We start from the raw sequence: 22,086 nt of genomic DNA on the forward strand, positions 1-22,086 counted from the left end.
CGACAAGGGAGGGTGCTTTCCATTACATTTTCCTAAATGGCACAAAGATTTGTTCTGAGTGAACAGATTTTAACTTTATTGCTGCCTTAGTTGATAAGCCATCCAAGTAACTATGGAAAGATTTTTTCAAGCAAAATGACAATCAATAAAATACTAATATACATGCGACAATGGGCTTTGCAGTAGTGGCAGGGAAGTGATGTGGGTCCTGTTGGGGCTTAAGGGCCGCAGACCAACCGAGTCACCACAGCATTGCATGCTGAGCAGCAGGAGCTGATCTTCCTTCTTCCCCCCACTATTGGTTTCACCTGTCTGAGGCAGTCACAACCTTCAACCCCTGTGGCCAAAGAGCACAGCGGCGACAACAAAATATGTGACTTCAGGAGTCTTTTAACAGGGGGCATAGAGGCTTCTTCAGCGAGGCTGCAGAAGGGTAGGCCCAGGACCCGCAGATGCAGCCAGACTAGGATCGGGCACGGCTTGTGGGTCGGGCGTGATCCCCCACCTTGCTATTAACAGCAGGAGCATTGTGCCCACCCCTTGCACATAGAAACCCTAGACCTTTCCTAGGCTGGCACTGGCCAGTCTAGGAAAGGCCTACTGCACAGTTTTACTCTCTGCCACCGCAATCTTTAAAAGCTCTAGAAAAAACCACTGGGTAACTCTGCAACCTCGGGCCTAGTAACCCTGTACTAAGTCAGGATTCAGGATTTCGGGTCTGCCTCCACAAGCAAGCGACCACCTCCCCGCCAAACAAGGCAAACACCTCACAGGAGGGCCGTGGCGGTGCTAAGAAAGAGTTAAATTTTGACCTCCCCAACTGCACCCTAGTACAGCTAGCCTATTCAGACTAATCCCCCCGAGACCCAGGCCAGACTAAAAATAGACAGCTGAAACAACGCAGTTTTAAGAGAATGCGGTCAGGGAAGGTTAGAAGTTCTATGCTGAGCGGAAGCAACTGGAGGAAACTCACCCAATGTACCGCTATAGTTTAGGGCCAGGTAGATTGGCCTGATAACCAAACGCAAAATTACCTCCAAACTTCAGTTTCAGAGAGACACAAACCTGGCCATTCGCTCAGATACAATTGACAGCAAGGGTCTAACAGCCCCTTTAACACCAATAGTAATAGTACACGAGGGTTACACATCAAAGTCTACCCCCAGTCTTGGCACCTGCTCAGATTACAACTGACACACTTGCATCCCAACTTATACTCTTGGCACATCAAGACCATTCTAACAAAGTCAAATGAGGGTGCCCCACAAGCCAGACACTAAATCTGGGGATCACTGATATAACCACCAGCCCGATCGACCGGGATGTGCACGTGCCTGTTCCGACAGTAACAACTTTCAATATAAGGCCGTCAAGGTGATAGAAAGTAGAAGGGTGTCCAGTAAGCTCAACAAGCAGGACACCAGACCTGGAAGTGATTAGTGATCCCTCCATCAGCCAGGACGCAGAACAACTTAGTCAAAGTCAGCCTTCATGACAGCAAGAACTTTAGCGACAGAAGCACTTCTACTCTTCCATTAAGTAATCTCCTGGCTCCAATGTCACCAGTTGCTCCAAGGGAATCAAAGGAATAACTCCAACTTAAATCCCCCTCCAGCCAGACAGAGCTAGTAACCAAGTGGCAAATGAAACATACCGAAAAGACCCAGGTCAGGAAGGCAGAGGCCATGTGGCACCACAGGGGCACACGGAGTGCACAAAGACCCCCTACACGACACATGAACAGTGGGATGAGACGCTAGCCTCCTACGCCACTGACCTCAAGCAGGATTCCACCTCAGATAAGTCTGAACCCTTCCCCTCCTCCCCATTGACAGGCCTCCATACTGAAACCACTCAATCCATGGTTGAATCCATGGACTACCATTCAGCAAAAATGTAGATCCAAATAATGTTAGTCGACTCTGTAGTTATCCATGTGGCCGGGACAGATGGCAAGCTGTCCGACTTAAATAACCTTATCAGAAGGGCCCAAAACAGCATTAGAGAGCTAATCCCAAGGTGTACATGCTCCTCAATACTGTAAAAACTGAGCACGCTACCAGCTCCTGCAACAATCTAAAAGCTAATTTGAGACCCCAACAGACGACACAGCGGACGAAGGGGTACCCCAGTGACGACAGCCGAAACAATGACTAGCTCCAACATACTCAGTCCTCTTCCACCAGAACAACCTCTCCCGGCCGGCCGCCGTCTTTAAATATCTTCCAGGAGATCACAGCAAAACAACCTGGGGCAACCACCAGCAGGAAAATAAAAAGGAGAGATCACCAACATCGATCTCAACAGTGGTGCAGGCTCATGTCAGTCTCGCCTCAACTGACAACCCCAAAACACATCACCAGCAATCTCAATTGAAGCAAACGTCCCTAAAACCAACTGGCTGAGCCATTATGCCATCTTCTGAGGCACCGCTCCAATGCCAGAAAGGCAAGTGGTTATCTCCACTGGCAAGAATGGGGGAAGAGATTGGTTCATACTACCAAGGACAAACCTCCTTCAACTGCAGAAAGTTGGGAACAGGCATCCCATGCCCCAGAACAGCCCAGGGCTGTGTTTGCGGACATCAGCCCACCCCACACATCATGGGCCCAGGACTCAAGGAATGGAACACTTCCCACCCACAACCCTCTGCTTGGCAACATAGTTGAAGAAAACGTTAATGGAAGCGCCTTTTAGCCCAAGCTACAAAGTTTTGTGGCACTCCAGCGGCACAGAACTAAAGAAAAGGGCCACCTTCTATCCACAAAACACTGCCAGCGGTGGGTCACCCCTCCAGATACAACAGTCTGCAATGTGAAACATACACAGCCAAGCAAGCAAGCTCGATGACCAGGACTTTACCTCCTGTCTCAAGCATTTTTTGGTGGTTACCTTACAGGAGATCTGGGCCCAAGAACCAATTGCCATCTCAGGCTTCTTGCATCACGCTACAGTGAATGAAATTGAATATATATATATATATATATATATATATATATATATATATATATATATATATATATATATATATATATATATATATATATAGTTCAACACCAGAGGACAGGTCCACAATCTCCTGGACGCCACTGTAGCAAAGAACACGAGACCTAAAATCAGGTGAGCTTCTTATTTTATTTGCACCTTCGTCAGCATAACGTTTCGGCCTGCACAGAGGCCTTGGTCACATGACGCAGGGAGAGCGTGATCAAAATTTAAAGTGCAAGTGCTCAAATTTTAAAGCATGCAATTGGACAATTGCTAGTGTTAAAGAAACACCATGGAAGACAGACTTGTCAAGAAACCTCATGGGATAATCCCAATCACTATATACATTTCATTTGAATTAAAGTGACACATGCATATTCAATTAAACCTCATTATAGTTCATGTCATTAATAATTTAAGACATGAAAAATTGCGGTTTACAACATAATTTCGGAATAATATTTTCAGGAAAAATGCAAACATGAAAACCGATAATCCAATTTATCAAAAATGCGAAATCAATTGCCACTAAATAATTCTCACATTCTGGCACATAGATAGTATGCTATCAAATCACTGTATAAATACGACAAGGTATATGCATTACTAATCAAAGTGCCTGAATTAATAAAAAATGATTTCAAATAGCAAATGTGGTTATGTCCAATTTCATGCGTGATGAATAATAAGTTGAGAAAAATGAATATACAAAAAGTTAAAAAACATTCAAATGATTTATGTTATTATAGGCTGCTCCCAACCTACACATTTGATGTTAATATCCAACAATATACCAAGAACCAGAATGTATGTGAACAAGCTACGACCCAACCTTTGCTAAAAATACTTTTTTTGGGGGGTTAGGACGCAAGTTCAAAACTATATCAAGACCTGTATATGACATATTAAAATGATACGGCAATCAGATGTACTATATGATGTGGGCCAGTAGGACTACATAACTAGAATTTTCAAAGACAAGTGTAGAGATCTTCAGTGGAGTTCAGACCCCAAGGGGTCTTGCTGTTCAATTCTAATATGTACTTTGTCTCTAATGCTCTGAGGATGCCTTCCCCGTCTCCACCTCTTCTCAGGGGACCCACTGTGTCGATCGCATAGTATCTAAGGAGCGCACTGTTGTTACCATGACACTCCATAAAATGCCTAGCAACTGGGTACGTGGTATCATTGGTATTAATGGCTCTTATGTGCTGGAGCACCCTCTTGTGGACCTGCAATTTGGTACTCCCAACATATCGCAGGCCACACGGGCACTCCATCACATATACCACGTACTCACTCTTACAGGTTAGCTGCTTTGTGATTTTACGGGGCATAGGAGAAAACGGAGTAATATACTCAGTCTTGCTGACTCCATGTAAGCACGCCTTGCAACTGGAGCACCTCCTGAAACCTTTGCTGCCTGCAAGCCAATTGTTAGGCGCAATCACTTCAGGACTAGATTTTACTAATGCATCCTGCAAAGAGTATGCCTTCCTGTATGTGATTGCAGGTTTCTTTAGCATATGTTCTCCAATCACTGGATAAAATCTTAATAGATCCCAGTGTTTGTTCTCAATTTTTCTCAAGGCCCCATGCTGCCTGTTTGCGCGTGAATTTAAAAAGATCTATACGTGTCCCAGCATAATTGAAGTCGCTCGGTGGGCAAAAGGATAAGCCCATCGACAAAATCTGCAATTCAGAATCCGATAGTTTCGTCGGGGTGAGATTTATAACTGAGAGACCACAATCATGGGCTATTGACCCACCAGTTATTTTTTGTTCCATTTTTTGTTTGATTTTTTCCACTTTGGTTTGACGCCTTGTGTTGGCTTTTCTCCGCTCTCTCCGCCTGCTGTTGAGGCTTTTGCTTTTGGTTGCGGCTTTATCCTGGGACGTATATATACACACACACACATACACACACACATATATACATACACACACACATACATACACACACACACACACACATATATACATATATACACACACACACACACATATACATACATACACACACACACACACATACAAATACATACACACAAATACACACATACACACAAATAGATACATACAAATACACACATACACACACATACACACAAATACACACAAATACACACAAATACCGTGACCCTGCTGGTGAAAGTACTTTGAGGCAGAGCGTTAGGGGACCCAAGGGAGATCGAGCTTTTATAAAAGGATAATAAATCTGGCACCACAACTTACCTCAAAAATGGCACGGACAGCGCGAACAGGTTAAAGAGCCCCACGGAAGACAGTTCTCAACCTGATGTCTTCTGAGATTGGTAGTCTCCGACATCGGACTACGCAATAGAAACTATTTGTTGTGAATAGGGGCCAGCTGTACTCCATTGTTATGGGAGGAGTCACGAAGGTTTAAATCAAGGTGCTGCCTTATTCCTTTTTGCGATGGCATCTGATAAAGACTCATGGCGAAATGCCGCATCAACTAGCAATAAAGCGATCTTCCTGTTTAATCCCCGTTGTGTCCTTTTGGGTTTCTTGGACAGAAGTTGCCTTTGGTTGTGATTGTGTGTATGATTATATATATATATATATATATATATATATATATATATATATATATATATATATACACACACATATACATATATACACACACACACACACACACACACACACACTTTCGTATCTCAAAGTAGGACGCTTCAGAGGGGGCCTCCTAATTTACTTGTCTTTGGGTGACATCCAAATCTCTCTCTCTCTCTCTCCCCATTACCACCATGCAGTATGATATTTAATACCCCTCGCGGTCCATCCTGAGACAATCATCTATCGGCTCAGTTGCCTCTTACCTGACCTGTTAGGCAACATCATCATCATTTTTAACCTCATTTCTCTGGGCCACTGACTATTCTCATTTTGCTCTTTTGAGTCAGCGCACCCACTCCAATTGGGTCCTCCCAATACTACCGCTTTTCCCCAGAGCTTAACAGGCCACTGCAAGATGGCCCCCACGCATGGGCAGCGCGTTCTCCAGCATATGGTGGGGACGCGACTAGTCACATCACAATTCTAGACACCTGGTGGGGACGCAGACGCATTGCTTCCCCGCCCATCACAATCCCGGAGCAGGACACACCCTGACCGAGGGCCCAACACTATTTCTAGCACCCACACGGAGCGGATTTTTAACTTGGTGTGCACGTCACTGTCCTATTGCGTTCACCTGTGAAGGACCATTGCAAGCATTGTTCATTTTAACCTCTCACTGCAGGAGTGGTGCTCCGCTTTTGGGTATGGGTTGCGCCGCATACGTCCTTGCCACCTCCGCGGCATGACCTATAGCCAGTGCCCCATGATGGCACTTACCACTGCGGGGGGTGGGGGGGTTATACCCTAACATCCAGGCGTTAGTATGTATGTTGTCTGCCTCTTTGCCAATACATGGTTTTAACACGTCAGTCGCACTTAATGACGTGCCATTGGGAGCTGTGCGATAGCCTCTTCAGAGTAGGAGCATCCCCCCGCACTCACTGATCATAGCCACACGTGCCTTCAAAATACACTTACAAGGCTCCTTATCAAAGACAGATATCCGAGGCGCAAGAGCGCCAATGGGGCATTCCAATGAAGGCAAACACAGAGTCATGGAGGAGGGATCAAAAGGGCCTTGACCTGCTCGGCAAACTGAAACACCTGGGTTTAAGGACCCTGAACAGCCAATACCATGCGATTACATGCCTGCCATGTCTTTTCATTCCACCAACTGCAACACCCTGAATGATTATACATTCGGCTCCCTGCCCCTACTACAAATTCGCTTTTTCAAAACTGAGGAAAGAACGCGAATGACCATCTGCCAAAGAAACTGGAACTTGCCCTTGCTGTGACCGAAAACACGTGCACCGCAGACCCTCCGGGATCAACTTATCTGCCCAACCTAAGAAGGGTAAAATGGACTGCAACCAACATAGACTCTTTGGAACAGGAAAAGTACAATCATTTCAAACTTGCTCACAGCAACAGGAATGCTCCTAAAAGTAATTGGGAAACGTTCTTAAAATCTTTCTCCCAACAACACGCCTCAAAAGTCAAGCCCTATACAGCTCCACCATCAACAGACCACTCAGAAAAAGGTCAGAGCAAATACACTAGCAGAGAAATTAAAATAATGAAGAGGGGCGTCTACATAGCCCTGCGAGTAGTACAAAGGTTCTCTCAACACGATTGTTGAGCTAAAAAACGAGCAACGAGAGCAAATTCTCTGGATACTTCTGGGCCAAGCTCATGTGGGACACTTATCACAATTCAAATACTTTTTGATAGGCAACGCCCTAAAAAAAAAAAATGCTGCCATGTCCATAATCAAACCTGTCTGAATCAGCCTGGGCATCCATGTTCATTTTAACAACACCACAAATGGAGCAGACATATGGGGATGTCGATGAGCGGCTAATGAGCACAGCCCACCAGATTCACCGCCCAGTATCTCAGAGGAGGAGCAACCTTAAACGAGGCCACAGTGCAATATTAGAGAACTACAGGCAGAATCACAGGTGCTCCTGGCTCGATTGGAATCCCCATTATAAGACCAGCCCAGCCAAATGGGTATGGTACATGGCCAATGGCCACTTCAGTCACTCATGCCCTATCAGGTGCCACATTCCTAGAATCCTTGAAAGGGTCCATCATTTCATCAATCTTCAAGGGAGGCAACCATTCAAACCCCGAAAATTATAGACAGATTGCCCTCACTGATAACGAGGTGAAGAACTAGGAAGGCATTTTACTGGAACTGCTCCTCCACTGGCTAACACAAACTCAATCATCCCAATCAGACATAGTTAACAACAATTAAAAAAAATTCTTTCAAACATTATGGCACTGGCCTGTCTGCTTGATGCCTCAAAAACTATTAAAACAACCAGTCTATCTATGCTACACTACAAACTGGCCTTTTGACTGAAATCCGAAACTTGCTTTGTTTCAGCTATCTACAGTGCCAGCTGTCCAACAGACTCAACAAAACTCCCCGGCTAAGCAAAAGTAACACATATCTTTCCATCAAAGCTGTTTCAAAAATCACTGATGAATGCTCTCTTGGCTTTCAAATGCAGAAGTTCCACCATTAAAAGTTGTTTTGAGACGTTAGGCCACTAACAGCCCATCATCTACCGGTTCACACTTATGACCAAAGCTAGAAGAAACCCTTTATCAAGCAAGAGTATTTTTTTTCGAGTCGCAGAAAGGTGCCCTTTACAAAGAGCTAGTCCATATCTAGCAATCAAACAGAACTTGCACTGTACAATAACTCACTCCTAATATCCGATGACCAGGAAGTCCACTTCTCAAGCAAGTTCGCCATTAGCCATGAATGCTTCCTATTGTAAACATACATCACTAACACCCCTAATTTTCTACCATCAACTTTGCATGGGTCTCTGAAGCCTTCAGCACCAAATCCATCAATTCCATGAATGTACCAGCCTCACCAATACAAAAGTTATCAAGCAAGCTAACATCTTGCTCTCATCTAGTGGTGTTACACTGTATCTCAAGCAGGCCTTCCACCGCCGTACTGCTGAAGTAACCAATTGCAGTCATAGAAAAATAAAGAGCCAATCTTCAGTATTCAATTAGTGGTGAAGGTACTTCAAACTATGTTACCAAAACAACTGTCAAAACATGTGGAAACAAACACCAACTTCAGTGACTTTTAGTCAAGTGTTGGCCCCATTTGTCCATTTAAATCAGCCCAACAATTATCCGAATAACTCTAAAGACCTAGGTACCAAGCTTGAGCTGCGATGCGCCTCAACTGTCCACATCACTTGGTACAGCTGATCACAATACCCACTTCAACTGGCTACAGAACACTTGTGGAATTAAAGACATAACCCTATAACAGGTCAAAGTCTTCATTTAATGAACTTCTCTAAATCAGATGAAAGTGGGCAACTAGTCAGAGTTCACCTTAAGTACCTAGTCTGTACCCCAATTTTTTTATGCTGCACTTAACTTTATCGTCCTGCACATAGACTGCAATAACGTATTGTATTAGCCTTCCTAGCGAAAACTTAGATATATCAAAGTCTATTGTATTACACTGCCCATCTTTCACTAGGCCTGAACGCAACAGTATTTATCAGTAGATTTAATGTCTCCAACTGGCTTCTCTCATGTAAAGGATGAAGCCAACAAATTGTGTGTATTGTTCAAAGAACATATGAGTGTTCTGAACAACTCACATCAGACTGCACACCATCACACCATAGTGTATGTTATGCACATGTAATAGATGAGAAAAGGTGCTATATGCGAATGCTGTGCAAACAAACTAAACTGTTGACACTGGAGGAAGAGTGCAATGCTAAAAAGTTTACAAAAAAAGTGTGTATTTTAGATAATGCTTTCTATATTTATGCGAGTTAACTTTTCAAATCTACTATAACTGCACTAGCTGCCCAGTAAACTAAAATTGACCGCCTATTACTGATAGCACTGTTGGTAAGCTTCTGGCAAGAGTTTTCCTCCACAGTCAATGCACTCTGGAATGATCTGTCTCTTGCTGCTGACTTCAGAAGGTACAGAAAAGGACCTAGAATCCATCTGCACTAGCTATATGGGCTAGACCACTGTTCATCTTAAACTAACTGCTCTGCTTTCTTCCCTGTTCTTGGACTCCGAGGCAGCAGAAAGGCAGGTGTAAAACAAATACTAATGGTAAATAATTAAGCCTTCAGAGACTAATGCTATGTCTGCACCACTGCAGGCATAAAGTTTTGCATGTCTGCCGTCACTGCTTCGATGTTCATGAAACTTTGGGGGGGGGGAAACACCAGCTTGAAATAGGCTCTATCCTGCAAGTTAAGTGGGCTTAACCATGTAAACTTCCTTTATCATTTTGCGTTGGAAAATATTCATCAAGTGGACCTCTTCATCAATAGCCAAAGCTAAAATTCATCTGAGAGATGGGGGTATTCAGCCACAACCATCTTCATTTCAAGAACACCACTGGTCTCTATAAATCAGGAAACCATAAGTGTTATACTTTTTCTCCTCCAATCTAATAAGCCTGAAGTGGAAAATTCACCAGCTGAATGCCAAGAGAGGTGTGATGGCAAGATACAAAACGACCACTTCCACTGCTTGTCCATTCAAACAGCACCTGGTACTGAACATCAATTTACAATAGTTAATCAAAACTCCTTTAACGCCCCACCTGTCAAAAGATCTGTCATAGGAGGACACATTCATTGTTTGTCAATGCTCAGCATTCTGTCCATCACCTTTCTGTTTGCTACAGTCGCCCTAAATGGGAAGGGTTGCCTAGACATGGGTCTCGTGCTCACTATACCACGGGATCCAAGCTAGCCTGGTTGATGAGTGGCGATACTCGGAACTGGTCTCAGGATGCTTGTTCTCCGATCCAGTGGGGACCTGGCCTGGCAGTTCAGGCTAGGCAATTCTCATGGGAAACGAGGTCAAATCGGATCTGCATATGACTGGGTCCAAATAGGGGTGGAATGGTGAGCAAAAAAAATTGTGGATTTAACCCGGATCTATGATTGTGGGATGAATGTTTGACAATGTTCAACATTCCGTCCATTATCTTTTTGTGTTGCTTGTAGAGCTAGCTAAAGCAGTATCTACTAAAAGGGCATTATACATTCCTGACAAAAACCAGGGCCAATAAAAAGTGCTAAGAGGTCCCACAGCAAGCATGCTACATCTACACTGTGGTCTGCATAGAAACAAACAATTAGATTTTTTCCCACATAGTGCATTCATGGTCCCTTTGACAACAGAGCACTTTAGAGAGCAAGTTGACGATGGATACTAAATAAGTATTCCCATATAGGTTAAAATGCTGGAGGTCAACTTCACGCCTTAGGCGAGATCAACTGTACACTTTAGACTAGATAAGAAAAGGAGGCAAAGCAGCTCCTCAAATGTAATATCTAAAAAGGTCACCAATAATTCCTTCATTAACTTGCCAGACAGCAGCAGGCAGGATACCTTAGTCCAGTGGTTCCCAATCTTTTGACCCCTCAGGATCCCCTTCTGAATCACTACTGGAAGCAAGGGACCACCAAGCAATGTGTAGGAACTAAGTTTCAAACATCAGAAGCAATAAAAGCACCTATGGTGCTGCTTGCCACACGGTTCACTCCTACATTGCAGAGACACACAGACCCCTGCTCAACTTCTCATTTGTTACCAACGTATAATAAACACTGAGCAACACTACATTGCGTCATGCCCACACAACGCACTGCTACGCCTGGACACTCACAGCACCACTATGTCGCATATTGGCTATTAGCCACAGAAGCCACTACTACTACATCGTGCATTGGATACCCGTGTGGCCCCTACATATCACTGTTACAGTGAACATTGGTTAGAGATAAATAGCTAACCAGAGCACTTCTACAGTGAAAACAGGCTATCAGCAGGGACACAAAGTGCACTGCTACATTGCACATTGGTTACCCAGGGCTGCACGGATCACTGCTACTGTGCACAACTGATAGCTGCATAGCCACAAAGAGCACTACTATAGTGCCACAGAAAATATAAATACATTTAAAATCACAGACCTGTGCTTCTTCGCCACCACTGAGCCAAAAACTAAGAACGTCCAAACAACTCAAGCCAATTTTTAAAACTGCAATTAAAAAGGTGCATTTCCTCAGATTACATCCCTGTGACCATAATTTTTTAGATCTGCTATGTAAATGGCACACATGTACCAGGGAAAACTAACATGGGTTCTTAATGCCAATGCTACCCAAGGCCTGACCACTACAGTGATGGGCAAAGAATGAGGTGGGCAATACCAGCATAGACAAAGGGCAGTTTAGACAGGTCAGGGAGTTTACAGCGTCAAGAGGTCGTGACAGACGTACGTACCTGTATATCAGCTTACGCTGAAAAAGGGTGTGTGTAAATGTAAATGTAGTGTACTTGTATAGCGCACGAATCGACCCCAGTGGGGGTATCTCGGCACTTGTAAGCATACCGCTGTGGAACCCTTCCTGGCTTTTCCCTGTGAAGTGCCCACTCCTGGGATCCCCCAAGGTGAAGCCAGGCATTCTAGCGTTGTTGGGCCGTTGTGGAGATTAAGCAAGCTATTGCCCAGAGTTGCAGAGTGGGACCCATGATTAGAATTGGCACCGAGGCGAGAATTATCAGGTCCGAGAAAATTGAGCCCAAGACCCGCCGAGGCGGGAATTGAACCCTGGTCCCGGGCTAGACCTCTGCATCAGGGTCTGCCGCTCTAATCATTGAGCCACACTTCTCCACTGTGTGTGTGACATGCCTGTACTTTTTATGCCCATTGTGTGTATTTTAAATACTAAGAGGCCACTTCATTTTGGCCTGTACACTCCGAGTCCAAGAGCTAGTTTATGGGCATGTACATTTTAAGTGCTGGAAGATCGCTTCAGGTGGGGGGGTTAGCTGAAGCCCCGTGAGCCCAATGGGTGTTGCACGCCTGCATACAACGCTTAGCTGTGGATGCACTTTTGAAGTGCTGGGAGTTTAATTCAGATGCCTTAATAATAGAAACAAAGTTAATCAAATACATACAAACTTGGGTGTGTGCACAGCAAACACCCGAAGTACACTTTAGAAGTGCCTTCATGTTTTAAGCGCACTAGCCAAGTGACGTGGCCTTACGTACAATGTACCTAAGACGAGAGTAGTGTACATGTGCCTTGTCGGGTGGACTTCACGGTGAGTTAATTATGCAAACTTGGTGACACCAACACAAGATAAACTCTGAAGCACAAACCATCAAAGAAAACATGATCAAACGGTTGAAAAGAGGAGGCGGCCCAAAAACTCCACGCCTGCCCCTTCTAAAATAGATCTCAACCAAAAAGGGGAATACCAAATATCCACTGCAAGTGGGGTAAGTATAATATGAACACAAAAAGACAGCCGTTCCTTCAAGTAAACTCTAAATAAATAAAAAAAAAAATTTAAAAGAGCTTGGGCTTTTCAGAGCCCCATCCGGGGACATGGCTTCACCGACCCTGCAGCAAAGGCGCCCCAACAGAGTTGTTGCTCCAATCCATTTGTTTCTCTGCCGAGATACTGAACATCAGTCTATAAGGAGGGGTCCTCCATGCAACCCAACCAGAGCGTTTTAGTTTGGTTACTGTTTTGACGCAGTTGGGACGACATATGCTTCTGTTCTCGTAGTGTGTGGGGGTGGGGGGAGGGAGGGGTTGGGATTGTTGTCTCATTATTGATGTTCGTTTGATGTGTTGCAGCACCAGCCTTTTTAACACACATTATGATGGTCCCACGTACCACCTGCAAAACAGTTATAATAGCTGGTCTGCGCCAGACCACACACGCGGCCATTGCTAGCCAAGGTGCAGTGAGCCTTTGCTCCCACCAGTGGCCACATATGACCCGCACAACTGTTTTGGGTACCTCCCTCCGCGCACTGTCCTGGAATGTTAATGGGCTCCTAGATCGGGTCAAAAGAAGAGCCTTCCTGAGCTAGGGCCAGCGCCTATTTGTTGACATATTCCTGCTCCAGGAGACTCACCTGGCGGGGAACCAATGCCCCTTCCTGGCACGGTACGAGTACCATAGAGAATGGCATTCAGGGTTTGCCTGGGGCTCCCGGGGGGTGTAATCTCCCCTTTGTGTGCCCACAGGACACCCATGACCCCGAGGGAGGATATGTGGCTCTGTACGGAATGCTGGGTGGGAACCCCTTCAACCTTGTTTCCATCTATTCACCCCCATCGATGCTCTCAACGGCTTTGGAACGCTCCACCGACCTCCTCACTTCTCTGCCTCGGAGTGCCACAATAGTCTGGGCAACTTTAATGCGGTCCCTAACCCCCACCTTGATGCCACAGGCTCACCATACACCTCCAGAATTACCCACGCCAAACAACTAACGAACTGGGCTGATTCTCTAGGCCTGTGTGACGCCTGGAGAATCTGGCACCCTCAAAGCAGCCAGTTTACCCACACATCAGCAGCACACCACACTCCGGTGTGTATCAACGCAATATTTGTCCCCTCCACCAACTGCCAAACGATTCAGGATATCTGTATACTTCCCAGGGGTATTTCCGACCACTCACCAGTACTTCTCAGTATTGGGGATGCCGCCCAAGAGAGGCAACTCACACACCTCCTGGCTGAATTCATACAGCTCTCCATCTGACCGCTAAGCTCCCCTGGAGATCTTCTATAGCCCGGGTGTACAAATGGGGCGACAAAAATGGGAAGATCCTCCATAGACTAGCTAGATACCCATGGGCCGACCGCATTATTCCGGAGATTGTGAACCTGGATGGTCTAGCACACCGATCCCCTTTGGCAATGGCCCGAGCCTTTGCCTCCTACTATCACAAGCTTTACTCTGCGCAGAGCCCTGAAACTTCCCTTGCTGACTTGCTTTGCACAGGCCATGTCAACCTCCCTCGCCTTCGCACTGTCAAGTGAGCTGACTTGGATCTCCCCATCACCCGTGAGGAAATTAATGAAGCGATAACACATACCTAGTCAGGCAAGACCCCAGGTCCGGATGGGCTCCTGCAGGAATTTTACGCGGCATACCAGAAGACTCATCCCACACCTTGTGGATCTCTTTGAGGAGGCTCTGGAGAAAGGCTCCTTCTCACCAGAGACATACTTGGCCACTATTGTTGTTCTCCCTAAAACACAACTCCAGTCACACCGGTGTGCAGACTACCGCCCAATTTCTCTTACAAATACTGAGGTTAAATTATTTGCTACAATTCTTGCCCAGCGGATGAAGCCCCACCCCACCAAACTGGTCCATCCTGACCAATGCGGGTTTGTGCCCATGCGGGGGACAAGACACTGCATCCGTCGTCTCCATCTGGGCCTGGCACATAGCCATTTGCTCACTCCTTATTCCACACTTCTTCTCGTCTATTTCGAGAAGGTCTTTGATTCTGTGGACTGGCACTACCTGGAAGATTTACTGGTGGAGATGGGGTTCGTGCCACACTTTCGCAAACTGGTGAAGGTTTTCTATGCCTGACATCAAGCATGGGTGCTAGTAAACTGGGTACTACAAGAGACATTCCCCATTTGTAGAGGAACGAGGCAGGAAGCCCCCTCTCACCCCTCCTCTTCGCCTTGGTGATGGAGCCCTTGGCGAGACTGATTCGGTCGGAGGACCACATCCAGGGATGGAAGTGGCCCAACTCGGAAGCGGACAAAATTGCCCTGTACGCAGAGGATGTCTTCATTTTCCTTGCGGATGTAGCCCTATCCAGTCCTCACTGTCTCCGGATACTACACTCCTTTGAACAGGCCTCCGACTTAACCCCAGTAAGTCAGTCTTGGCCCCCTACACTTAGCGAGGGATTGCTTGGATTGGCTAAACACAATACCCCTCAGGCGACAATCATTCAAATACTTAGAGATCTAGGACGCCCTACTCCCCGACCTCTCCTGGTCCCTCAACATAACTCTACTAGTGAAAAAAGTCAGACCTCTGCAAATGGCAAACGATCCCCCTAAAACCCCTGGGGAGGGTCGCCCTGTTTAAAATGATTATTCTCCCAATATTCCTCTACGTCTTCAATACAACCTCTTCTGTTTCCCGAGGACTTGGTTTCGGGAGCTAGACAGCACAGCCACCAAATCCCACTGCTGGATCCCGCCCTTCGATGGGGGCATGAGGATGACCAATTTTTATTTGTATGACTTGGCGACCCGCCTCCTCACGCCTCTCTGGCATGGTTCATGGCTTAAGGAGGTTAGTGGGCTGAAGGAATTTTGCTCGAGACCTTATAGGGATCTCTCTGCTCGGAGACATGTGCCCAGCGGCCACATACGTTCCTTTCAAGATTTACAAGCCAGGTATTCCCTACACCCGTCACAATTATACAAATACCTACCGCTACGTCACGCTCTCCACTCTCACATATCAGACGGCACAACGTTACCAGAATGTAACCCACCAGAGGGGCAGATTATGCTGGGGAGGGGGGCATCTCCCGTATTTACAGTATGTTAACCAACCACACCCCAACCACACTAGACAGGCTTAAACGCCAATGGGACGAATGGGTGGTTCCACTTGAGGAGGAGGATTGGAGGGATGCACTAATGGCACCTAAGTTGGTTACTGCATCAGCGAGACTACGCTTGATTCAACTGTACTACTTGAATGCCGCCTACTTAACCCCTGCGCGTCTTCATAGGGCAGGTCTTTACCCATCCGCCTCCTGTATACTCTGCGGCCAAGACTAGGCGGATCTCTTCCACATGGTCTGGGCATGGCCCCAACTGACAAGATACGGGGGTGAGGGGGCATTTAAGAGGAACTCAATGAGGGGAGGTTGCCTATGATCCACGGCACATGCTCCTGGGGATCACAGATGGGCTGGATGGAACCAGAAACGAGAAACTGTTTTTAAACACGGAAGCAGGACATAGGCAGCAACTGGAAATGCCCTACTTCGTCTAGCCTCAAGAAATGGCGGGAGGGGGTAGACTGGTGTGCAACACAAGAAAAAAACATGTATGAAGCGCGGGTGTGCCCAAGGAAATACTGCAGGTTGTGGGGCAAGAGGTTGGGTACTGTGGCTTAAATTTATGTAGCCCACTAAATGTCTGTACCATGTAAGACCGTACGGGGTAATGCGGAACGAGGTTAATCATTCAATCGAGTGGGAATTGTCAATACTATTGTATTGTGCTGTATGGCTGGTTTTTGTTACCATATCTAAAAATCAATTACATTGTTTAGCAAAAAAATGTTTTTAAAGATACTTATGGGCATGAGCAGACATGATGTCCAAAGGGGATCTGCTGTGTCAATAAGGTTGTGATTCCAACAACACAATCAAAAACATTGAATGAGGTCATATAGGCAGGGATCCAAAACAAATCAGTTCTCGCCGCATACATGTATTTGACAAAAGTACAGTGTACTTAGGAGGAGGGCAGTCTACATGCACCTTGACGGGTCTGAAGGACTCCATGGTGGATTTATTAGGCAAACCTGTCCCCTTCGCACTAAGCTTGAGTACTCACACTATCGGACAAACCTGAATCCAATTGGGTAATGGATTCGGTGGAGACAGTTGGTCTACTTAGCATGACACACATGAATGACGACAGCAGCATATTAGTCGAATGTCTGCACGCCCTTCGCCTTTTATTTACGTCCGCCGCTTGCAATGCGTGGGTGGGTCTATTTTGAAGGTGGCGGTGGGATCATCGAGTAAGCAACCTTGCCACCAAATTTGTATTGAATATACCAGCACAGCCATGCGAGCGCAAATCAGGTGCTTGCGCCTGCGGACCCCTGGGGCTCCGCAAACTACAGGTTGGAAACCGCTGCCTCAGTCAATCCACTCCCTAGTAAGACTTAAAAACATCCACAACGGTCAAAATGCAACACGTGATACCCAGTGGGTAAGCCCACAAATGAGTTCCATAGCCAATTTGAAGGAAAAGAGGAACACGTTGGTGTCAAAGTCAAATCTTCAGAGGTCGAAAAAGATATTTTGCTTCTAGCAAATGCCAGCATAAATTACATAATCTCAGTTATCAGAAAAAACCACCATGAACAGATGACTGCCAACAACAGGCAGAATATGGACTTGAACATTGGTATTCAAGTCTAAATGTCTGTGGGTGCAAATGGGGAATTTAAACTGGAAACGTGAAAACATACTTCAACTAGTATCCAACAAGGGCAACTTCCCCATCTTAGATACTCTACTGTCAAGACCCTGTAAATCCATTGGTACCAATCACCACTTCAATCTAAAAGTTAGACTTGATACAGCAAATTGTGGCAACACCCATTTTCCCACGCTCCAGTCAATAGGAGAAAAGAGAGCATGCATCTGGACTGTTCCTCCACGACCACTCCTACATACACAGGTTAACAACAAGCACATCAGTAGTTACACTTTTGAAGCACACAAATAGTCATACAGTAATATGCATCTAATGAAACTTCTAAATCGGAAAAATAAGTTATACTTTTACCCACAATGTTGTGAAATGATCAACATAAGGGGATTACTAGTGATGATTAAACTAACCAGAGTGCACAAATAACCCACTGCTGTAAAGCAATCATTTGTGGCATCAGGAACACCTACAATATTGTACCTGCAGGGGAAAAAAATGTGTGGCATTCATCCTACGACACTACCACAAGTTCATGGTGAGAAATGGAGAGCATGCCACCAAGACACGGGATACAATTATATCTTGCTTATGACAAAGACAGGTTACCATGCTTGCTCCATCACAGGGTAAAAGAAATTGAAAAACGGCATAACTTAGACAAGATACTGTGTATACTGCTGTTCAATAGTGACTCTGCATCCACCACTTTGTCCACTGCTTTGTAGCAACAGAGGACATACATGGTCCATTGCCACACTAATAAGTACAGTGCTTACCATGCCATGTACCAAAGCAATGATGTGCAAAATGCCAGCCAACCATACAGATAAGAGTTACAATTGGCGAGTTTCTATCCAAACAGACCCCTGTGATATCTACTATATCCTAGTGCTCAATAGTGACACCTTTACATTTCAATACTGAACACTTGGGGCACTTCACCAAAAGATAGGAGTTAAATATTATCACAGAAGAGACAATACCCAGCTATGCTTCAAAATCTCTGCTGATCATAAGATCTTTTTATCCCATCTTCCCAACATTTAAAAACAGTGAAATCAGCGATCACCAAAAAAGATCGGTCATTGATTAAAAAGCTATTTAGGACGAGAAAAGTTTAAGCAGGCAGAAGTAATTTTTAAAACCCACAGTCAGGGCCCATATACTCCTAAAAACAGATGTTCTTATGGAACCCTTCTTAATCACGGTTGTATCACCATCACTGCTTTCTTTTACCCAGTTTTAGACTGAAATATTTCCTCTGGCTTTTAGCAGAATCCCACGGGCAGCATAAGGTGGAAGACCAAGGGGTCATGCTCATTTGATAACTTATCAGTCCAAGATACAGTGCACTTTATAGTTTTATGTGATCATTAACAAACCCTAAGACAATGTTATATTTCACGGTTGCTCAGAGGGAAGGGATTTTGGCAAGTAAAGCCAGCCCCCCAATATTTGCTTTAATGTGGCAAGCTTTTTGGTGGGTGCCCTCAGAAGTAGAAAAAACGTTTAAGCAGCTGAAATTATGCAAATGCCTTTTAAATTGAAACATTTAAGAGTATTTAAATGTTAAAGATATGCATTTATGATGAAATGCACTTTATCTTTGGTTTTATGCATGTGATGTACTTTTGTTTTTTATGTAACCAAATAAAGAATCTATTGATTGAGTACATTTATAAATTTGGGGATATCGTCATATATATGTATGTTTTACTGTTCACATCACTGCAGCTATCAGCACTGCACCAATGTAATTTACAAACTATCTAAAGATTAGAAGAAAACACATACACAACGGACATTGCTTGTACCAGAAGGGCGATATTGTTCTTTATGTTTTCTAAACAAGTACTTGAATTACAGGTGTTCATGGAGTGAATAGCCTTGTTTTGGTACTTTAATGAGACCCACCGAACCGTTGATGTTCTAGGTTTAGTCAGTAAAGGCACAACTGAATGCTCCCCCAATATCTCTAACAGAAACGGACCAGCTATGTGGGTTCCTTTACTGTCAGAAGCAAGACAATCATTCATTTTCAGAGCAATCGTTTTTGGTTCCAAAATATATAGCAACCTATCAGCATTATAAGTTAGTTCAAACTGAGTTTCCTTTTTATATTATATTGAAATTATACTATATGGTAACGATTTTAATTGAATAAATAAAGCTCAATAGTAATAGCTCAAATCCATATTATTTAAACGTTTCCTGAAATCTCACCTAACAAATTTTTCAATACTTTATTTTCCATTCTTACCCCACTTGTTTGATCTTTGTCGAGTCTAGTACACCCATCTAAAGCAAGGCACTGATTTAGAAAGCGGCCATGTTCTAACTGTTTTGGGATTTATCTGAATATATAAAGAAATAATTTTAAAACCAGGCAGTGCTTTTGGAAAAAAATGTAACCCAAGTACCTTATTCACCCCTCGATGTATGAGCTACACAAGCAGACACTGTATAAAACTTGCAAAAATTGTGCCAACCGTTGCACAACAGTCACCTCAATGGACATGCACAGTTACAAATGACAGCATGAACTGTATCCTATACCCTGTCCAAAATAGCTAGTAAACAAGGACTATCTGGGATTTAAAAAGAAAAAAAACACTGCGTTCACCGCGTCCTCTACCCCTCCGGAAAACCCAAGAGTTATCACCATGCCCCAAATAGGAAATAAGAAGATAATAACCCCCACATCAGAGCAGCCACAAAAGGCCATAATTACCAACACTACTAACAAGAACGCACCAAGAACTCCCTTGCAGGGGGCAGTTATCCTGTGTCTCCTCAACGACACTTTGGGTAAAAGTCATCCCTTCAGGGAAAAACTCCTAAACCACTGAGTCTACATGGGAGAAACAGATGAGAGGTTCCGAGTATCCCCATCCAACAGCAAGGAGCACCAACTCCACAAATCTCATTTATCAGATCCTTGACTCAAACTTACCCACAATACCCTACCAAATGCCCCAGTCCCATAGCAATGTCTCCCCCCACACCCAACTAATCGCAACCCTGCATCCCATGGTTGTGATCACCCCCTCGAACCCTGACAGGATCCCCAAGCTCATCAGCCCTTGTCCCGGAGTCCCCTCACATCCACCGGGATTCTCACGCGGACAGAGCTTCCCAGGACTCAACTCGCCAGATTCCAGCAGCGCTGAGGCCAAAACTTTCTTGGGCCGCGGGGGCCGTTGAAGGCTAATGGCCCTCCCCAGTTGGCGCCACCAGTCCCCACCCATGTTGCCCCTGATGGCGTAGGCCCCCTCCTATGCCGGTCCCCTTCCCCCCTCTCCCTGACACGCTCTCGCCGAGCGTCACTGAGAGCGAGAAAAGCAACCGGCGCGAGGACAGAGCCCAAGCGCAATCCCACCAACCAACTGCCTGCGCGCGACACCAACCGCCACTTACCGCCTCGGGACCCTCGAAAGACAAATGCGGAGAGGGGAGTCCGATTCGGGACCGGCCGAACCGGCCCTCTCTCCACTCCAACCCGACCTCACACCCGGCAGCGCGAGTCGGCGTCTCCCGGCGGTGGCTTTAATCTCCCGCAGCCACACAGAAGCTCCATTGTCCTATCGGTCCTCCCCCTTTCCGGCTCTACGAATGGTACCTCCCCTTTTCCTTCTCGTTCTCCCTTCGGCCTGCTTTAGCATCGAAGAACATCCGCCCCTTTCTCTTAAAGGAGCTACGCCCACCTACTGTACGCGTTGTGTCCGTGGGCGTCAGTATCGGTGAATATCTGCCTGGGAAAACCCTCCCTGCCTCTGACGGCGGGGGAAGGCTCCCCGTGGAAGTGTCATCTTTCCCACCTCCCCTTAACGATGGGGGCAGCGGCTACCTATCCCCCCCCCACCAACCCAGACATGGTACCTCCCCTTTCGGCTCCACTCTCAGCCTGTTCCGCTCTTAAAGAGACAGTGTCTCGGCGTGTTTGGCAGTGGCTCGGATTACCTGTTTCTAGAGCTGGGCCCAGGCATTGCTGTTAACATCGCTTTTGTAAAGGAACGCAGGCCTGCCCAAACTACCGCCCCTCCTAACGAATAAAATCACTCCTTGCAAGCAGCATGTTACTGAGATTATATTTCTCTCCAACCAGAGCGGTATGTTACTCTCACAGAACGCATATGACTATGAAACCTTTACGACGTTTTCACGATTAGCAGGTTATATTTCGATCTCCGCAATTTCAAAACCTTGCTTTCTTTCTTGGCAGTATATTAAAGACGCGAGGGCCCATATAGTATCCCCAAAAAATTAAAATGACATTCCTAAGTAAAAAATAAGTAAACATCCACAAACGCGGGTATTTTTTTCTTAAAATATAATGGGTGGCAACTCACGAGCAATGGATGTCCGAACTGTTCTAGAAACTGCCAGCCTTTTTTTTCACAGAGCATACATTGAGCTATGAAATAGTGCACACCTTAAATT

General features: G+C 45.4%; 1 protein-coding gene across 4 annotated transcripts in view; it reads right to left on the reverse strand.

The window, feature by feature from the left end:
- Window positions 1–22,086, reverse strand: part of BCL9 (BCL9 transcription coactivator) — a 904,233-nt gene that overhangs the window by 543,031 nt on the left and 339,116 nt on the right. Inside the window, exon 1 of one of the 4 annotated variants that reach the window (XM_078656777.1) lies at window positions 21,064–21,349. The exons of 2 other annotated variants lie outside the window; for them this stretch is intronic. The gene's annotated coding sequence lies outside the window, so the exon portion shown is untranslated. Of the gene's footprint in view, window positions 1–19,906; window positions 20,618–21,063; window positions 21,350–22,086 lie in introns of those variants that run through there. One more of the 4 variants, XM_078656779.1, reaches the window with a different exon arrangement.

This window comes from Lissotriton helveticus, chromosome 8 (genome assembly GCF_964261635.1).
Source record: "Lissotriton helveticus chromosome 8, aLisHel1.1, whole genome shotgun sequence".
Lineage (NCBI taxonomy): Eukaryota > Metazoa > Chordata > Amphibia > Caudata > Salamandridae > Lissotriton > Lissotriton helveticus.